The sequence below is a fragment of the Rhinopithecus roxellana genome, chromosome 2 (assembly GCF_007565055.1).
Source record: "Rhinopithecus roxellana isolate Shanxi Qingling chromosome 2, ASM756505v1, whole genome shotgun sequence".
Classification (NCBI taxonomy): domain Eukaryota; kingdom Metazoa; phylum Chordata; class Mammalia; order Primates; family Cercopithecidae; genus Rhinopithecus; species Rhinopithecus roxellana.
The window spans coordinates 74,350,308-74,370,595 of record NC_044550.1 but is presented as its reverse complement, the minus strand read 5'-3'; the positions used below and the strand labels follow the sequence as shown (position 1 = coordinate 74,370,595).

The 20,288-nt window shown below is 37.4% G+C and overlaps 1 non-coding gene across 1 annotated transcript; it reads left to right on the top strand.

The window, feature by feature from the left end:
• Positions 1-360: 360 nt before the first annotated feature.
• Positions 361-498, top strand: LOC115896318. Its single transcript, XR_004056201.1, has one exon. It is a non-coding gene; the product is annotated as a U4 spliceosomal RNA (small nuclear RNA).
• Positions 499-20,288: the final 19,790 nt, after the last annotated feature.

Here is a 20,288-nt window from a genome sequence, read left to right as displayed (position 1 = left end):
CATAAAGCACATGTGGGGATGCCAATAATCCTAGCTGCTCTGGAGACTGAAGCAGGAGACTTGCTTGAACCCAGGAGGCGCAGGTTGCAGTGAGCCGAGATCGTGCCATTGCACTCCAGCCTGGGCAATAGAGCAAGACTCTGTCTCAAAAAAAAAAAAAAAAAGAAAAAAGAAAACGTTGAAGTAATGATAGTCAATGGAACTATATATACATAGTTCAAACTGGAAGAAGAATAAACAATGTTGGTTGCATCTAGTTTACAGAAACATGAGTTTCTTCTTTTCCTTACCCATTCATCTATCTGTATTATTCTTACCACTACTTGAAATTAAAGATACATCACATAACTATATAACTTTAGCTTTGTGCAGTGGCAGTATCATAGCCAATGAGGGTTTATCTAAGGCATAATTATTGCTGATTAATTAATTTTGAATAAAGAATAAAAGAACAGATCTATCTATCTTTCTCTCTATGTATGTATGTATGTATGTATGTATGTATGTATCTATCTATCTATCTATCTATCTATCTATCTATCTGGTCACAAAGTATGTTTCTGTTCTGGTGGTGCAAAATACTTTGTTTTCTGGAAGTCTCATTCAATATTTACACTTTGGTTCTTGATTTTTTTCCTAAAAGTTTGATGCTTTGAACATTTTATTTTTTTGTTCCCAAAATTACTAAGACTCGACTAAGGGGACCATATTTATGCTCACACCAGGTCCCTTAAGATTACTTGTACCATTTCTGTGTGTCTGTTTCCTGGTTTTACTTTCCTTCCATTGTTGGAATTGTGTTGCTCAAATTTAGAGAGAACAAGAAGTGCCTGTGAGGTTGCACTGGTGAAGAGGATTGACTGACAACAGTAGTACAAACCCCCAGCTCTGTTGCTTCTCACAATGATAAATTTGAGATGCAATGTATTCATGGAACAACCCACCAGGATCAAGCTGAGGGTGAGACTTTGCCTAAAACTTGTATCACTGCTAGGCTTCGGCTGCTTCCATTTCTGCTTCTTACTCTCCCTTTGTGGTTTTTCCTGGGACTATTTCTTCAATATATTACTTGCATGTAGATACCTCTCTCAGGCTGTGCGTCTGGAAAACTTGACCTAAGACACAAATCATGACTACAACACTCTACTTTGAAAGAGCTTGTCCCATGTCTCTAGATTTATGTTTGTACAGTTGTAAGATTAAAAAAAAGAAAGAAAGAAACTGTATTTCTGCCAAATTAGAATGTGCATTGCAAAAAAGTGGGTCCTTTCACTATATTATAGGAGGCTACCACAAGACCTGATTCATAGGAGATGCTAAATGAATACTTTTTCAGTGAAACTCTATGCCTAATGAAAGCTTTACTAGTCAAAAAAGTAAACTGATATGATTAAAAGACAATGTAATATTTAATATGAAAAAAGGGCATGCTGAAATATGTTCTTATGTTAATTACCTAATGCATGGTGATATATGTGCATATGTTAATTAATTGTTTAATAGAAATTACCCAAAAACTTAGTAGATTTAAAAACAATGTTATTGCTTCTTATGACTCTGTAGCAAAGGAACTTAGACAGGACACAGTAGAGATCGCTTGCCAGTCTGGAATTTCAGAGAGAAAACTCAAAGATGGGAGCTGGAATTGTCTAAAGGCCCACTCACATGTTAGAGAGCTTATGTGGCCTGTCAACCGAAAACATCACACATGAACTCTATATGTAGCTAGGACTTCATCAGAACATGGTACCTGCATCCCAAGTACAAACATCTCAAGAAACAGAGAAACAGAAACACACACAGAGACTGCAGGTAGAAGCCATATAGGCTTTTGGAATTTGTCCTCAAAAACTATACGGCGTCACTTCTGCCATATTGATTGAGACAGCTACAAGGTCCACCCAGGCTTAGGGGAGGTAATAGAGATGTCCTCCCTTCATGAGACATGTTAATGTCACATTGTACTTTTGAGGGTATGAAATAAGATACATATTGGTACAGCCATTTTGGGAAGAAAAATATGCCACATTGTCTCTAACAATAAAAAGTAAATTATTTATTTATTTATTTAGTAAATTCAAGGAGAAAGATTACTGGCTGGGAAATTAGGCAAGAGATTGGCTTTCTTCTTTAGAATTCCTAATTTACTCTGTAAATTCTATTAATTTAGAGCTTTGTTTTTATAAAAGTTTCTTTCTCTATGTAAGATGAAATGATCCCTCTAGCTCTGGTTCCTAATATATTTCAATACTATCTTTAGTTGAAATGTAGCAGCTAATTTTTGATATAAAATTTAATAAAGATAGTGTAGTCTCAAACTTTCTATGGATTTTGTAAGTGTGAGTAAAACATTTTCTTAAAGAGGAATAAGATATTTTTCTCATATAATCTGGGTTAAATCACAAGGAAGGCTACAAAATATAGAGGGTAATTTATCAGTAGGGTTCTGAAGTCACCTTGCCTGCATTGAAACCCCTGCTCCTTCATTTATTATCTGTTTAAATGGGAAATGTTGCATTTCTGTGTCTTTGTTTTTTCATCTATAATATTGGCACAATAATACTGAATTTGTGGTGTTTCTGTGAGAAGCAAGTGAGTTAAAAAAGCGTAACTTTAACGCTTTATATGTGAAATTTTTAAATTATATGTGAATTAAAAAAATTTCACATATAATGAAATTTAATATATATTAGCTATCATAAGTATTGTTTTTAAATAATTCACTTGAGTGTACACCACTGTATTAGAAGAGACAGGCAGGTAGCCATTAAAAAGGAAAATGTAGCATGCCCATTAAATTCATAAATAGCACAGTATAAGAGTCTAAGTAGTGATAATAGTTGAATTGGGTTGATTCTGGCTGTTTTCCCCAAAACATATACTCATGTCCTAACCCCTAGAACCTGTGAATGTGACCTCATTTTGTAGATTTAATGCAGTAAGGATTTTGGCATGAGATCACCCTGGAGGATTTGGGTGGGTTCTAAATCTGATGAGAAGTATCTTTGTAGGAGATGGAAGAGAAGACAAAGAGAAGAGGGAGAGAAAAAAAGATGAGAAGGTCATGTGAAGACAAAGGTGAGACTGGAGTTAGGCAGCTACAAACTAAAGAATGCCTAGAGCTACCAGAACCCGGAAGAGGCAAGGAAAAGATTCTCCCCATAGGCTTTGTAGAGAGCACAGCTTTGCTGACACCGTGATTCTGCACTTCTGGTCTTAAAAAGGGTAATAGAATAAATTTCTGTTGGTTTAAGACACCAAGTTTGTAGCAATTGTTACAGCAGCCCTAAGAAACTAATACAGTGGAAGATCTGGTAATTCTACCCTTCAGTACACACGGGCATATGACACTTTGTCCTCTGTTTTCTTGCCCTCAGTAAAACTGATGACAGGCGACAGCTAACATTCAATTTCATAAACTGGTAGCTGAATCTGCTAAGCGTTTTTGATTAAACTGCTATGTGTGACTATCTTTGGACCCAATTTAAAAACTAGAACTTGGGATATTTGTTTTGCCTACAACACAGGTTCTAAATTGTTCTTGGTTCAGTAATTCAACAATAATGTGTAGTGACGCGGCATATGGCAGTGAGGGTGCAGGTTGCTTTGAATATGATCTACCTAAGGCATTTTAATACCCTTAAAAGAAATGCTGCTTTTGTTAAAATATTTTTATTTGCCCTTAAGAGAGTCAAATATTTGTGAATATGTCTCTAAACTGTTCTTGATCATTCTTTCCTTCCTGAAAGGTAATATGACATTTTAATTTGAAATTAGTTATTAATATTACTAGAAACTGTGCTGTAATAACGGAGTTGAATGGATGCTATAGATTAGATTTTTTAACTCATCATCATTTATATTAATATTTTTAATACATGAATATTACTATCTGAGTGTCCAAATACAGAAGAAAACATCGATGTATGTCTCTTCCATACACACACAACTTGTAGTTGAATTTACCTGGAAGCATTATTTACAGAGGCTATTTGTAGAATTAGGGACTTTGTTTCCTACATTTCTGATGAATTTACTTTTACATAAAAATCCAGTTAGAAAGCCAAACTGACTGCAGAAAGCTTATCTGAAAAAATGAATGCTGAAACATTACATAGTTTCCTTATGTTACCTTCATTAGATCTTAAAACAACTCTCTGGAAGAGGCTCTGGAAGAGCGAATTTTCAAATCTAATTTCTTACCAACCTTAATTATGGAAAGTGTCTATACATAAACCATTAAAATCATTCTAAATCATATTTAAACATAAATGTACTGTCTTAAATTCCTTAGAGTTTCTTTCAATTTATTATTATAAATTGTGAACTAATGCTTGATCTCTTCACTTTTTATTTTGTGTGCTAATAAACAAAAGAGAGAGTAGAAATGTTTTCTGTAATAATTACAGTAAAAAACATTTTATGTGTTCAATAAATATTTGTTAAATAAATGAGAAAAAATAATTCACATAGTTGTATCCATAGGGCACTTCAAACTAATTTAACATAAATATATGAATAAGAATTATCATTTTTGGTTTACAGTAAGAGTTAACCAGGATGTTAAGGTTCCTTTTTTTTTATTCAAAATGTTATGTTTTAAAATTGTAACAATGTCACCTAAAAGTAAGTACTTTTTTAGATGGTATGGATAGGTTTTTGGGGTTTTTTTCAGTCTTTCCATTTGTATCCATATTTTACATGTTCTATAATTATTTTCATTAATGAATTTTTTAATAGGGATTAATTCTGCAATTCAGTTGGATAGTATATTAAAACAATGTAAAACTAAAAAACAAAGAAAAATGTAGGATAAATCTTTTATCAATAATAATAACTGAAGATTTATGTTAACCTCTTAGGCTTTTCAAATTAATATACTCTCACTTTGTCTTTAATCAAAGGGTTAATTTTCTTTATAACCAGTCATAGTTCTGACTTAGGAACATTATTAGAAAAATATCTATTTTTAGGACGTGGGCGTGATTGCTCATCCCTGTAATCCCAGTACTTTGGGAGGCTAAGGTGGAAGGGTTGCTGTAGTCAAAATGAGTCTGACTAATATGATGAAACCCCATCTCTACTAAAAGTACAAAAATTTGCTGGGTGTGGTGGTAGGCACCTGTAATCCCAGCTAGTGGGGAAGCTGAGGCAGGAGAATTGCTTGAACCTGGGAGGCAGAGGTTGCAGTGAGCAGAGATTGTGCGACTGCACTCACGCCTGGGCAACAGAACGAGATTCTGTCTCAGAAAACAAAAACAAAACGAAACTTTTAAAATGGTAGAAGTTCATATTGGGTAATTTTGTATTTTTGTAACACAATCTCAGAAATAATTCATACATAAGACTAGATGATTCTTGGAGATATAATTATTTGGAGAACATGGACACTAAAAGCAGCTAAGAATTCATAATCTTAACCAAAATAATGTTCATGTGTTAAATGTGTTAAACTTGCAAATACTGTAAAGTGTGTTTTAAGAGAGCATAATCTCTTGGGATAATGAAAAATTTTGGAGATGGATGGTGGGGATAGTTGTAGAACAATGTGAGTGTACTTAATGCCAACAAATTGTACACTTAAAAATGGTTAAAATAGTAATCGTTATGTATATATTATCACAGTTAAAAAAGATTATGTCTCTGTCTGCTTTATAACTATTAATAATAGATGTGGTCTCTTCTCACTGTACCACTATTAGACTGTCCTCATCAGTGTTGCAATGTATTAACACACAATGAGTGGATTAAGGGCAGAGTCTTATAAAATTACTTCAATTAGCTTTTTTTTTTTTGAAACATATACTTTCTGAAAACTTGATGTAATTTATGGATCACGTTCTCAGAAAAATGCACATGTTCATAAACTCTTAATATTCAAATTCATTTTCCTTTTTTTTTTTTTTTTGACAAGACAAACACAGGGGAATTCCATGCAGAAGTACTTGGTTTAATATGCCCCTCAGCCAATTGTTCCTTAACTGAATTCTTTAAAGTCTTAGGTTTTTCTTTAGATAATGGCCACTGTTCCACCCAAACAGGAGTTGTAGTTTTCCACTTCAATTGTAAAGTTTGAGGCTTGTGGACAGTGGCTAAGAGTTTAAAGGATTGTAGCCTATTTTGAACATCATATTTTTGGCAGCTGAAGAAATATGAGGAATGCTTAAAAAGACACCAAATTGTTGTAAAAGATCATGGCCCCAAAAGTTAATATTAATGAGAACAATATAAAAGCACACTTTTCCTTGTTGTCCTTCAGGTCCTACACAGCTCAGGGGCTCGACACTTTGGTAGACTATAGAAGCAGTACCTAGGCCGGATAGAGTAACCGATACTAGTTTATTTTTCCAATGATCAGGCCATTGAGTCAAGCATATAATAGATACATCTGCTCCTGTGTTGATTAATCCCTCAAAAAGTATCCCATTAATTTGCAATGAACATAAAGGTTTTTGATCAGAAACTAAAGTTTCCCAGAAAACAGTTTTCCCAGTACTACCGAAACCTCCTTGACGAGACGCATCTCTAGATAAGAAAGGAAAAAAAGGCAATAAAAGCAATTGTGCAATATGTTCCCCTGCCTCTGGGTGCGTAAATTGTGAGACTTGTACCATAATAAAGATTTCATCAGTAAAATCAGGATCAATAATTCCTGGGACCACCATTAACCCCTGCATAGCGCTGCTGCTTCAACCTAACAAAAGTCCTACATGTCCCTTTGGCAAAGGACCACACACTCCAGTAGCCAACTTATATATTCCTCCATTAGGTGATAAAGTATAAGGCTGGACAATAGCTAGGTCAGCAGCGGCACTCTGCTTAGTGGCAGCATAAAGCTGAGCTTTAAGGAGGACTCAAGGTCATTCCTTGATGTTGTAAGCCACTGCTCACTGGGTACTGGGGTAGGCCTGCATTGTAGTTGTTGGGGCCCTAAGCCTGCGGGCCCCAGCTCCCATTTCCCAAGAGGGGTGACAATACATTCCCACTTTTATCAGTTTTTGAACGGCATTCATTGGTCCAATGTCGACCCTTGCCACATCGTTTACACATATCAGATGGTAACCTTTTTTCTTTTAGAGCAGAAGAGCCTAATTTTTTCCAGCATTCCTTTTTTTAAAAAAATGACCAGGTTTCCCACATTGATAGCATATACCTTGTTTAAAATTGCCTTTTAAAGCCTTAGAAAGTGCCCCAGCAAACAACTGAGCATTGTAAATAGCTCCTCCAACGCCTGCACAAGCCCGAATGTATTCATCTAAATCAGCTCCACTAGCTTTTAGAGGACGCAACAATTTTTGGCACTCGGGATTAGAACTCTGAAAAGCCAGAGCATCCAAAAGAATTTTAGCAGCAGGGCCTGAACCTACAGTCTTTAATACAGCATCTTGAAGATGGGCTACAAAATCTGGATACGGCTCAGTGGCTCCTTGTAGGATCTTTACAAAAGATAAAGAAGTTTTGCCCACTATTTCAACCTTAGTCCATGCTTTTATAAACAAGGCTTTAATCTGAGTGAGAGCAATATCATCTAGGCCTGCCTGAGTATCAAGACTGGCGTATTGTCCTGAACCTGTAAGCTGCTCTTCAGTAGGTCCTGGGGGATTTCGCGTAGCATTTTTTCTAGCTTGTACTTTTGCTTCCTCCCACCACCAACTTTTTAATTGAAGCCATTGTGAACGATCAAGGACAGCCTGTCCCAACATTTCCCAGTCAGTAGGAATCATCATATGTTCTGAAGAGAAGGAATCGAGAAGACCAAGAACAAACGGTGACTGAGGTCCATAATTAGAAATTGCAGCTTTCATTTCTTTCAAAAATTTAAATTGTAGGGCTGTAAAAGTCATATTCTGGCCACCGTTTGGGAACTGAGCATTGGGGCCGAAAGCAGCCCATGTTATTGGGAACAAATTTAATTCCTCGAAATCATCCTTTTCCTTCAATTCCTTCTTTTCTCCTACAGGAGGAAAAGGCACAGAGAAAACCTGACCTGACATAGGCAAAGAGGTTGGAGGTGGAAGCAAAGGGAAATCATTTTAACAGGGAAGGCTTGTGGCGGAGAGATAGGAGAAGCAGGAGCAGTGGCACCTTGCAAATTTAACAACTGTTGTAACATCTCTAAAATACGCTGCAAATCAGAATTTCCTTCAGATGAAGGAGGCATTAGCTCTTCTTCCAATTCCTTGTCCTCAACAACCAGGGCGTAAATATGTTCCTCTCTAGGATCATTCCTCTCTAAAGCTTCAGATGCCTCATCTCCTGTGGCAGTATCGCCACGCTCTGAGTCAGTTTCAAGTAACTCTAATGCCTGAGTAATGGAACTACACAAAGTCCATAAAGTCAGAGGCATCATTTGCCCTCCTGATGAGCTCAACGCAGGACTTTAACCACTTGTAACCATTCCTTTCAATTTAATTGCACTTTGGTTTGATATTGAAACCAATAACAATGTTGTTCAACATGGGCAAACAATCGCTTCAAAGTCTTATGTTCCTTAACTAACTTCTACTCCTATAGACATCAACAGTCCCTGGAGTAACCGCAAATATTCAGAGGCCAGAGAGGTGGAATTCCTCATAATTTTCCCGTGGGTCCCCCTTCATATTTATTTACCTGCCCGCGGTCTCCCCGCACCTGCCCGGGGTGTTCCCCCTCTGGTTCCTTGCTCTCGTGGAGCCACAGACCCTGCTCGCTGCACCAGATGTTGGGGTCCGTGTGTTTCCTGAACAAAGGAATGAACACACAAGACAACACAAGACAAGACAAACATGGCTGCCGCCACGAATGACACGCTCCGCTTTATTTTATACAGTTGTTTGTGGAATGTTACCAAGTCACAAGACAGATTGTTGTTTTTCTGACCTTTCCCTGACTTTCTGGATTTTCAAGATGTTTATACATAAACAAGCCCCCAGGGTCTGCCGTTTGCAGCTGGCCCCTTTGTCCTCCCTGCAAACAGGCAAGGAACACCCTGCTTCGTTTGCAAGAGCAGGACTTATCGGGAACGTCTCGTTTGCGAGCACATAGTCCTCTACAATTTTCTTGCCTCGGCCTCCCAAGTACCTAGGATTACAGGCGCCCACCACCACACCTGGCTAATTTTTTTATTTTTAATAGAGACAGGGTTCACCATGGTTGTCAGGCTGATCACAAACTCCTGACCTCAGATGGTCTGCTCGCCTTGGCCTCCCAAAGTGCTGGGATTACAGGCATGAGCCACTGTGCCTGGTCTATTCACATTAATATTGAGAACAAAGAAGCTAATAAGTTGTTCTGAAGAGGCGGAAGAATGTTAGGGCTGAGCATAAGAACTCTGAAGTTAGTCTGTGCTTGAATTTCAGCCTAATTGTTATATAATATAGAGCAAATTACTTATCCTCTATGTGCTTATGTTTCCTTAAAGGGAAATAATATTATTTGCCACATGAAGTTATGAGTACTACACATATAAAGTTCTTAGAATAATTTTTAGAATATAGTAAATGCTCAATAATTAGCTATTAACTAGTTGGCATGTAATTTTGGAATTTATCTAAATGTGTACTACTATACGGAAGAATAATCACAAAATCTAGAGAATTTACAACTGTCATTTTAGTTATTTTTTCAAGTTTTATTCTACTACAACAATGACCATTCACTGAAGAAATCTAGCAGATCAGAAGGAGGTACCAAGATGGCTGAAGGAACAGCTCCAGTCTGCAGCTCCCAGTGTGAGTGACACAGAAGTCCGGTGATTTCTGCATTTCCATCTGAGGTACCAGGTTCATCTCACTGGGGCTTTTCAGACAGCGGGTGCAGCCCATGGAGCAGGGTGTGGCATTGCCTCACCCAGGAAGTGCAAGGGGTCGGGGAATTCCCTTTCCTAGCAAAGGGAAGCTGTCACAGACGGTGCCTGAAAAATCAGGTCACTCCCACACTAATACTGTGCTTTTCCAATGGCCTTAGCAAATGGCACACCAGGAGGTTATAGCCTGTGCCTGACTCAGAGGGTCCCATGCCCACGGAGCCTCGCTCACTGCTAGCACAGCAGTCTGAGATCAAACTGCAAGGTGGTAGTGAGGCTGGGGGCGGGGCGAAGACCATTGCTGAGGCTTGAGTAGGTAAACAAAGTGGCCGGGAAGCTTGAACTGGGTGGAGCCCACCGCAGCTCAAGGAGGCCTGCTTGCTGCCATAGACTCCACCTCTGGGGGCAGGGCATAGCTGAACAAAAGGCAGCAGAAACCTCTGCAGACTTAAACATCCCTGACTGACAGCTTTGAAGACAGTAGTGGTTCTTCCAGCACAGAGTTTGAGATCTAAGAACAGACAGACTGCCTCCTCAAGTGGGTCGTGGATCCAAGAGTAGCCTAACTGGGAGATACCTCCCAGTAGGGGCCTACTGACACCTCATACAGTCGGGGGCCCCTGTGAGACAAAGCTTCCAGAGGAAGGATCAGGTAACAACATTTTCCGTTCTGCAATATTTGCTGTTCTGCAGCCTCTGCTGGTGATACCCAGGCAAATAGTGTCTGGAATGGACCTCCAGCCAACTCCAACACACCTGCAACTGAGGGCCCTGACTGTTAGAAGGAAAACTAACAAACAGAAAGGACATTCACACCAAAATCCCATCTGTATGTCACCATCAGAGAAACCAGAGCACAAAAGCTGAAAATTCTAAAAATCGGAGCACCTCTTCTCCTCCAAAGGAACACAGCACCTTGCCAGCAATGAAACAAAGCTGGACAGAGAATGACTTTGACAAGTTGAGAGAAGAAGGCTTCAGACAATTGGTAATAACAAACTTCTCCAAGTTAAAGGAGGCTGTTTGAACACATTGCAAAGAAGCTAATAAGCTTGAAAAAAGATTAGATGAATGGCTAACTAGAATAAACAGTGTAGAGAAGTCCTTAAGTGAGCTGACGGAGCCAAAAACCATGGCATGAGAACTACGTGACACATGCACAAGATTCAGTAGCCGATTTGATCAAGTGGAAGAAAGGGTATCGGTGATTGAAGATCAAATGAATGAAATGAAGCAAGAAGAGAAGTTTAGAGAAAAAAGAGTAAAAAGAAACAAACAAAGCCTCCAAGAAATATGGAACTATGTGAAAAGAGCAAATCTACGTCTGATTGGTGTACCTGAAAGTGACCAGGAGAATGGAACCAAGTTGGAAAACACTCTGCAGGATATTATCCAGAAGAACTTCCCCAACCTAGTGAGGCAGGCCAACATTCAAATTCAGGAAACACAGAGAATGCAACAAAGATACTCCTCGAGAAGAGCAACCCCAAGACACATCATTGTCAGATTCACCAAAGTTGAAATTAAGGAAAAAATGTTTAGGGCAGCCGTAGAGAAAGGTTCGGTTACTCACAAAGGGAAACTCAAAAGACTAACAGCAGATCTCTTGGCAGAAACTCTACAAGCCAGAGGAGAATGGGGGCCAATATTTAACATTCTTAAAGAAAAGAATTTTCAACCCAGAATTTCATATCCAGCTAAACTAAGCTTCATAAGCTAGGGAGAAATAAAATTCTTTATAGACAAACAAATGCTGAGAGATTTCGTCACCAACAGGCCTGCCTTACAAGAGCTCCTGAAGGAAGTACTAAACATGGAAAGGAACAACTGGTATCAGCTACTGAAAAAACATGCCAAATTGTAAAGACCGTCAATGCTAGGAAGACACTGATCAACTAACGAGCAAAATAACCAGCTAACATCATAATGACAGGTTCAAATTCACACATGACAATATTAACCTTAAATGTAAAAGGGCTAAATGCTCCAATTAAAAGACACAGACTGGCAAATTGGATAAAGAGTCAAGACTCATCAATGTGCTGTATTCAGGAGACCCATCTCATGTGCAGAGACACACGTAGGCTCAAAATAAAGGGATGGAGGAAGATCTACAGAGCAAATGGAAAACAAAAAAAAGCAGGGGTTGCAATCCTAGTCTCTGATAAAACAGACTTTAAACCATCAAAGATCAAAAGACACAAAGAAGGCCATTACATAATGGTAAAGAGATCAATTCATCAGGAAGAGCTAACTACCCTAAATATGTATGCACCCAATACAGGAGCACCCAGATTCATAAAGCAAGTCCTTAGAGACTTACAAAGAGACTTAGACTCCCATACAATAATTGTGGGAGACTTTAACACCCTACTGTCAACATTAGACAGATCAACAAGACAAAAAGTTAACAAGCATATCCAGGAATTGAACTCAACTCTGCACCAAGCAGACCTAATAGACATCAATAGAACTCTCCATCCCAAATCAAAAGAATATACATTCTTCTCAGCATCACATCACATTTATTCCAAAATTGACCACATAGTTGGAAGTAAAGCACTCCTCAGCAAATGTAAAAGAACAGAAATTATAACAAAGTGTCTCTCAGACCACAGTGCAATCAAACTAGAACTCAGGACTAAGAAACTCAATCAAAACCGCTCAACTACATGGAAACTGAACAACCTGCTCCTGAATGACTACTGCGTAAATAATGAAATGAAGGCAGAAATAAAGATGTTCTTTGAAACCAATCAGAACAAAGACACAACATATCAGAATCTCTGGGACATTTAAAGCAGTATGCACAGGGAAATTTATAGCACAAAATGCCCACAAGAGAAAGCAGGAAAGATCTAAAATTGACACCCTAATATCACAATTAAAAGAACTAGAGAAGCAAGAGCAAACACATTCAAATGCTAGCAGAAGGCAAGAAATAAGAAAGACCAGAGCAGAACTGAAAGAGATAGAGACAGAAAAAGCCATTCAAAAAACCAATGAATCCAGTAGTTGGTTTTTTGAAAAGATCAACAAAATTGATAGACTGCTAGCAAGACTAATAAAGAAGAAAAGAGAGAAGAATGAAATAGCTGCAATAAAAATGATAAAGGGGATATCACCACCAATCCTACAGAAACACAAACTACTATCAGAGAATACTATAAATGCCTCTATGCAAATAAACTAGAAAATCTAGAAGAAATGGATAAATTTCTGGACACATACACCCTCCCAAGACTAAACCAGGAAGAAGTTGAATCCCTGAATAGACCAATAACAGTCTCTGAAATTGAGGCAACAATCAATAGCCTACCCACCAAAAAAAGTCCAGGACCAGATGGATTCACAGCTGAATTCTACCAGAGGTACAAGGAGGAGCTGGTACCATTCCTTCTGAAACTATTCCAATCAATAGAAAAAGAGGGAATCCTCCCTAACTCATTTTATGATGCCAACATCATCCTGATACCAAAGCCTGACAGAGACACAACAAAAAAAGAGAATTTTAGACCAATATCCCTGATGAACATCGATGCAAAAATCCTCAAATACTGGCAAACTCAATCTAGCAGCACATTAAAAAGCTTATCCATCATGATCAAGTGGGGTTCATCCCTGGGATGCAAGGCTGGTTCAACATATGCAAATCAATAAATGTAGTCCATCATATAAACAGAACCAAAAACAAAGACCACATGATTATCTCAATAGTTTCAGAAAAGGCCTTCGACAAAATTCTACTGCCCTTCATACTAAAAACTCTCAATAAACTAGGTATTGATGGGATGTATCTCAAAATAATAAAAGCTATTTATGACAAACTTACCGCCAATATCGTACTGAATGGGCAAAAACTAGAAGCATTCCCTTTCAAAACTGGCACAAGACAGGGATGCCCTCTCTCACCACTCCTATTCAACATAGTGTTGGAAGTTCTGGCCAGGGCAATCAGGCAAGAGAAAGAAATAAAGGGTATTCAATTAGGAAAAGGTGATGTCAAATTGTCCCTGTTTGCAGATGACATGATTGTATATTTAGAAAACTCCATTGTCTCAGCCCAAAATCTCCTTAAGCTGATAAACAACTTCAGCAAAGTCTCAGGATATAAAATCAATGTGCAAAAATCACAAGCATTCCTATATACCAATAACAGACAGAGAGCCAAGTCATGAATGAACTCCCATTCATAATTGCTTCAAAGAGAATAAAATACCTAGAAATCCCACTTACAAGGGATGTGAAGGACCTCTTCAAGGAGAACTACAAACCACTGCTCAACAAAATAAAAGAGGACACAACGAAATGGAAGAACATTCCATATTCACGAATAGAAAGAATCAATATTGTGAAAATGTCATACTGCTCAATGTAATTTACAGATTCAACGCCATCCCCATCAAGCTACCAATGACTTTCTTCACAGAATTGGAAAAAAACTACTTTAAAGTTTATATGGAACCAAAATAGAGTCCACATTGCCAAGACCATCCTAAGCCAAAAGAACAAAGCTGGAGGCATCACGCTACCTGACTTCAAACTATACTACAAGGCTACAGTAACCAAATCAGCATGGTACTGGTACCAACACACAGATATACACCAATGGAACAGAATAGAGCCCTCGGAAATCATACCACACATGTACAACCATCTGATCTTTGACAAATCTGACAAAACAAGAAATGAGGAAAGGATTCCCTATTTAATAAAAGGTGCTGGGATAACTGGCTAGCCATATGTAGAAAGATGAAACTGGATCCTTTCCTTACACCTTATACAAAAATTAATTCAAGATGGATTAAAGACTTAAATATTAGACCTAAAACCATAAAAACTCTAGAAGAAAACCTAGGCAATAACATTCAGGCCATAGGCATGGGCAAGGACTTCAGGACTAAAACACCAAAAGCAATGGCAACAAAAGCCAAAAGGGACAAATGGGATCTGATTAAACTAAAGAGCTTCTGTACAGCAAAAGAAACTACCATTAGACTGAACAGGCAACCTACAGAATGGGAGAACATTTTTCCAATCTACCCATCTGACAAAGGGCTAATATCTACAAAGAACTTAAACAAATTTACAAGAAAAAAATCTAATAACCCCATCAAAAAATGGGCAAAGGATATGAACAGACACTTCTCAAAAGAAGACATTTATGAAGCCAACAGACACATGAAAAAAAGCTCATCATCACTGGCCATCAGAGAAATGCAAATCAAAACCACAATGAGATACCATCTCCCACCAGTTAGATTGGGGATCATTAAAAAGTCAGGAAACAACAGGTGCTGGAGAGGATGTGGAGAAATAGGAATGCTTTGACACTGTTGGTGGGACCATAACCTAGTTCAACCATTGTGGAAGACAGTGTGGCGATTCCTCAAGGATCTAAAACTAGAAATACCATTTAACCCAGCCATCCCATTACTGGACATATACCCAAAGGATTGTAAATCATGCTTCTATAAAGACACATGGACACGTATGTTTATTGTGGCACTATTCATAATAGCAAAGACTTGGAACAAACCCAAATGTCCATCAATAATACACTGGATTCAGAAAATGTGGCACATATTCACCATGGAATACTATGCAGCCATACAAAAGGATGAGTTCATGTCCTTTGTAGGGACATGGATGAAGCTGGAAACCACTATTCTGAGCAAGCTTTCACAAGGACGGAAAACCAAACACTGCACATTCTCACTCATAGGTGGGAATTGAACAATGAGAACACTTGGACACAGGGTGGGGAACATCACACACCGGGGTCTGTCATGGGGTAGGGGGAGGAGAGAAGGGGGAAGGATAGCATTAGGAGATATACCTAATGTAAATGACAAGTTAACAGGTGCAGCACACCAACATGGCACATGTATACATATGTAACAAACCTGCATGTTGTGCACATGTATCCTAGAACTTAAAGTATAATAAAAATAAAATTAAATTAAATTAAAAAGTAAAATAAAGAAACCTAGCAGATCATGACATAATAAGTCAAAAGTGCCATTCTATAAAAGGTCAAATTGACCATTTGAGTGTTTTTAAGTTTAATTTTTTTTCTCCAAATTTAGTCACCTTTTAAAGTAGAAAGCCTCACATAAACCAACACTTGGTAGTTGTTTATGTTCCTGGAACTTTTCGATGATATTTTGGCTATCCCCGAATCTCGAGATGAGGGTGAAATGAAGGATATGCTTCTCCTCATCCTCTTCCTCCCCTTCCATCTTGGAACCAGATTACAGAGTTTGTATATCCTGTCCTTAAAGTCCTTCAAAAACAAAAATCCTTTGGTCAAATCTTGTGCGCCATGGTTTTTTAACATTCTAAACCTGCTATGGTTGCTGGAATAGTTTATCATAAAAAGAAAAGACAAGAAACAAAAAAGCAGAAAAATCCTGAGCTCACAAATAGGCTATTGTGGAGCTAGAGCTTAAAGAGGCTCTGCTATTAGGTGTATTTCATAATATGAAAAGACAGGCTGATTTTAGCCCCGTTGCCTGGTGGGATCAATCCTGTCAGTGCCATTTATTTGCAATCCCTTGTGATTTCTGTGTCCCACAACCCTTTTGCATGAAAATGAACCATAAAGGCAGTCAAAACACCTGCTTTCCTGACAAGACCAATTAATGCTTTGATTTATCCCTTTAAGTATAAACTAGCCTGCTGCTACAAGGGCCTTGAGGTGGCATATAATTCATGAGACTTTGAAAGTCTTCTTTTCTGTGTCCCAGGGTTTCTTTTGGGTGTCTTTTGCATATGCTGGAGACCTCTATTAACTCTCGGAACACTCAGTAAAGCTGGAAGCCAGAGTTTTGAATCAATATTGATTCAGGTATCTTCAGTTATTAAGTGACTGTAAATTATTGGCGTCATTTGAAAGGACTCCAGAATATATAGATAGGCATTTCTCAGGACCTCATTTAACTCCAAGAATCCAGAAAAAGAAAATAGGTATCCCGTAGTTTACTTCAAATTTATTCTCTTTGTAGTCTTCTAAAGTTGACACTTGCCTTATTTTTTGTGTGTTATAAACAGGCAAGCTTGAGAGTGGTGTTCATATCATTGAAGCAGAACACAGTACTCTTTCTATTTCCGGACACAGGGGATTGACAATCTCCTTTAGTCTCTTTATCTCTTAGGAAAGGAAATGGATCTACAATGCCATTAAACTTGGGTAGAATACTCATATTATATTACAGGATATAATTGCAGATTATAATATATGTAACTGTAAGATTAGTTAATCTTGAAAATTAAACCAATATGCCTGAGTTCAGAAGACATTACTTGGTAAGATGCCTCTTTCCACTGTTACACTTAAAAGAACAAATTTATTTTGTCTTTCCTAATTGAACTCTTTAAACACATTCCTTTTAATGAGACATGGAAAAATATTTTCTCCCATTTAATTCCAAAGGCTTTCAAGCCTTTTTTAGAAATTTGGTACTCTAGACTGTATCATTTCAGCTTAAATAAGTTTGAAGGAGTATTTCATGAATGCTCTATAAATTAGTGTTTTACTTGCTCTAAAGGATGAGCCTTCTGTATAATGATGGTGCAAAATGATACAGTCATTAGAAAGACAGTTGCAGTGGAAGGCTGTGAAAGGAAAAGGAAAAGAGAATTCACTAAAAGGCAAGATAGCTTTAGAACGAGATGAATATTTGAAATTTTTACTAAAAAAATGAATATCTTGAATGACATGCTTCTGAATACTGGTAATGCAAAGTGGTCAGCTTCAATAAAAAACTATTCGTTGATATTCTGCTGTATTCCAGGAACATACAAAAAAAAACAAAACATTAAATTATTATAAAACTGAATAGCCCGCCAGTATTGCAAAACTGGGCAAGCTCCAAAGCTAATTGTCTTTCCATCATATCCCACAACAGTGAATAGTTTAGGCATAGACATGGGGTTTCTACATGTGCCTTTGGAGAAGGCAAGTAATTAAAAGAATCAGAGATCGTTTTTATTTTTCAGCTTTTAGAAAGTTCTAGTGCTTATAGCTTCAAAACCTTCTGCAGCTGGTCCTATTCCTGCAAATGTGTGTTTCTGCTGAGAATTTGGCTCTCCTCCAAGGACATGCATAGATAAAACCAAAGGCCTGCGTAAAGTCTTAGCTTTAAGTCAGTTCAAAGGCCTGAGGGGACATCCAATTTGTGCTGTATTTATGTTTAGTTAAAATGACCTGGTTTGAAGTACCCTGCAGCTTCCTAGCAGGATGAACTTTGCAAGGATTAACAAGTCAAAAAAATAAAAACAGAAAAGCTTTTCTTCCTTTTTCGGCTTTGTTTAATGTATTATCAGCAGACAAATAACAGAGGTCTGCTATAAAATCATTTGTGGGGTTTCTTTTTATCTAAGTGAAGGAGAAACACTTGTAACTAAAAGTGAAGATTTGCTGAATTTATGAGTCTCTTTACATCTGAAAGCCTAAAGAAATTTTTTGATAGGAAAGAAACTGGAGTTACTCGAAGTCTGGTGGCGCTCATGTAATCAAAGTATTAGTATTAGCGTATCAGTTGAGATGAAAAAACTAAATCAAGTTTCTATGAGAATAGGAGGTTGAATGCATATTTATTATGAGCTTGAACTCAAATACCAGACTGTCGGGATGTAATTCCAGTTACTACCCTACTATTTGTAAGACCTTAACCCAGTTATTAAACCATTCTAATCCTGAATGTTATATTCTGCACACAAGGATTCTAATAGGACCATTTTAATTAGATAACTTTCATTGATTTCATAGATGCGAAGTTCCTCTTGCATACAAAACACTCAGCAAAGGTTACCTATTACTGTTACAAATAAGAACTAATGCTTAGAGGACAGTAGAAGAGATATTAACCCCATTCTTAAGGATGAAGGAGCTAAGACTCCAACTTTGGGAAAAACGAGAGAGAAATTTAAAAAGATTTAGCTTACTCTAAACCTCTGCTCTTTCTAAGATCCCTTAATACCTCATTTAAGACATAAATGAGGGTAGGCTTACTACTTTTTCACGAACACGTTTCTATGGTCACGAATATGCTTCACAATACCATTTGTCACCAACAGGCTGGTGAGCAAAACTTAATCATCACTTATTTACAATTAAATTAAATTAAGTATTCAGTATTATTGCTATAGTTTGAATGTGTCCCCCAAAGCACACGTTTTGGAAGATTGATTCCCAATATGGCAGTGTTAGGAGGTGGGACTTAAATAGAAGTGTTTGAGTCATGGCGGCACTGCCCTTATGAGTGGATTAATGTAGTTATTGCAGGAGTGGATTCATTACCGCGGGAGTTGGTTCCTTATCAAAGGCTGAGTTTAGCTCACTGCTGCTCTCTCTCGCCCTCTTTTTGCCCTCTCAATACGGACTGATGAACAAGAAGCCCCTTCCCAATGCCGATCCCTCAGTTTTGGACGTCCAGCCTCCAGAATTGTAAGCCAATCATTTTCTTCCATTTTAAGCTACCCAGACTCAGATATTCTTTTATAGCAGCACAAAAATGGACTAAGACAACTATGCTATTTTACACAGGAGAGCTATTATCATTGAATGCCTTTTAATGCATTGAAAAGCAAAAGATTTGGGTTTTGTTAACAGATATTTCTTTGCATCCTTTGGTGCATTCTTTGCACCTACTAGCCTTGAAAGTATTTTTTCAGCATAGTTCATAAATCGACAATATCAATTTTTCTTGGATATTCAATAGAGATTAAGTTTAATGTGCACAAATCTTTTTAAAAATCTATTAATATTTTACTTTTTTCCATAAAATATATTTCTATTAAAAAGGCAATACATTTGGAAAATAGAGATTAAATGAGAACAAAAATGCACTAATTCCGTAAAATAAAATAAATTAATATTTTGGTGTATTTCCTTACACTTATTTCTAGAAATAAGTGATTGTTTCTTTATGTGATCATGTTCAATTGGGTATTTTATTTATACAAGGAGGGTGTTGCTGACATTATTCCAAACAATATTATTCACACATATCTTTTCCCTTGTGTTTCATAAATGTTTACACCTCAAGGAAGCAGCATGGTGCTCGTAAAGATTTAACTGAAAGGAACTACATAAGTAGTAATTTGGTTCACTCCTTTGACTATTTAGGAGGCTTACTGGAGTAGTTTTCATATTGAATGACAGCACTTCTTTTCATTCCATAATCATTTAGATTCCTTCTATTAGAAGAGCAGTCTTTGCTATGGAGGACATAAAAACAGTTTTAATGGTTTATGCCTTCAAATCTTTTTTTTTGGGGGGGGGGGGAAGAAAGATCTATTGCTCTATTAAGTGCATTAGATATTTAAATAATTTTTCTAATTATTATTGGTTGAACTAAATGAGGCAATGAGCTCACAAGGCTACATACACAGTTGAACCTTTATTCTAGTAGTAAATCCTAGTAGAACAATCTTTCATTAGTGAACAATATCATTCACGAATTGGTGTACATTAAATCAATTATTGGGTTCAAGGGGA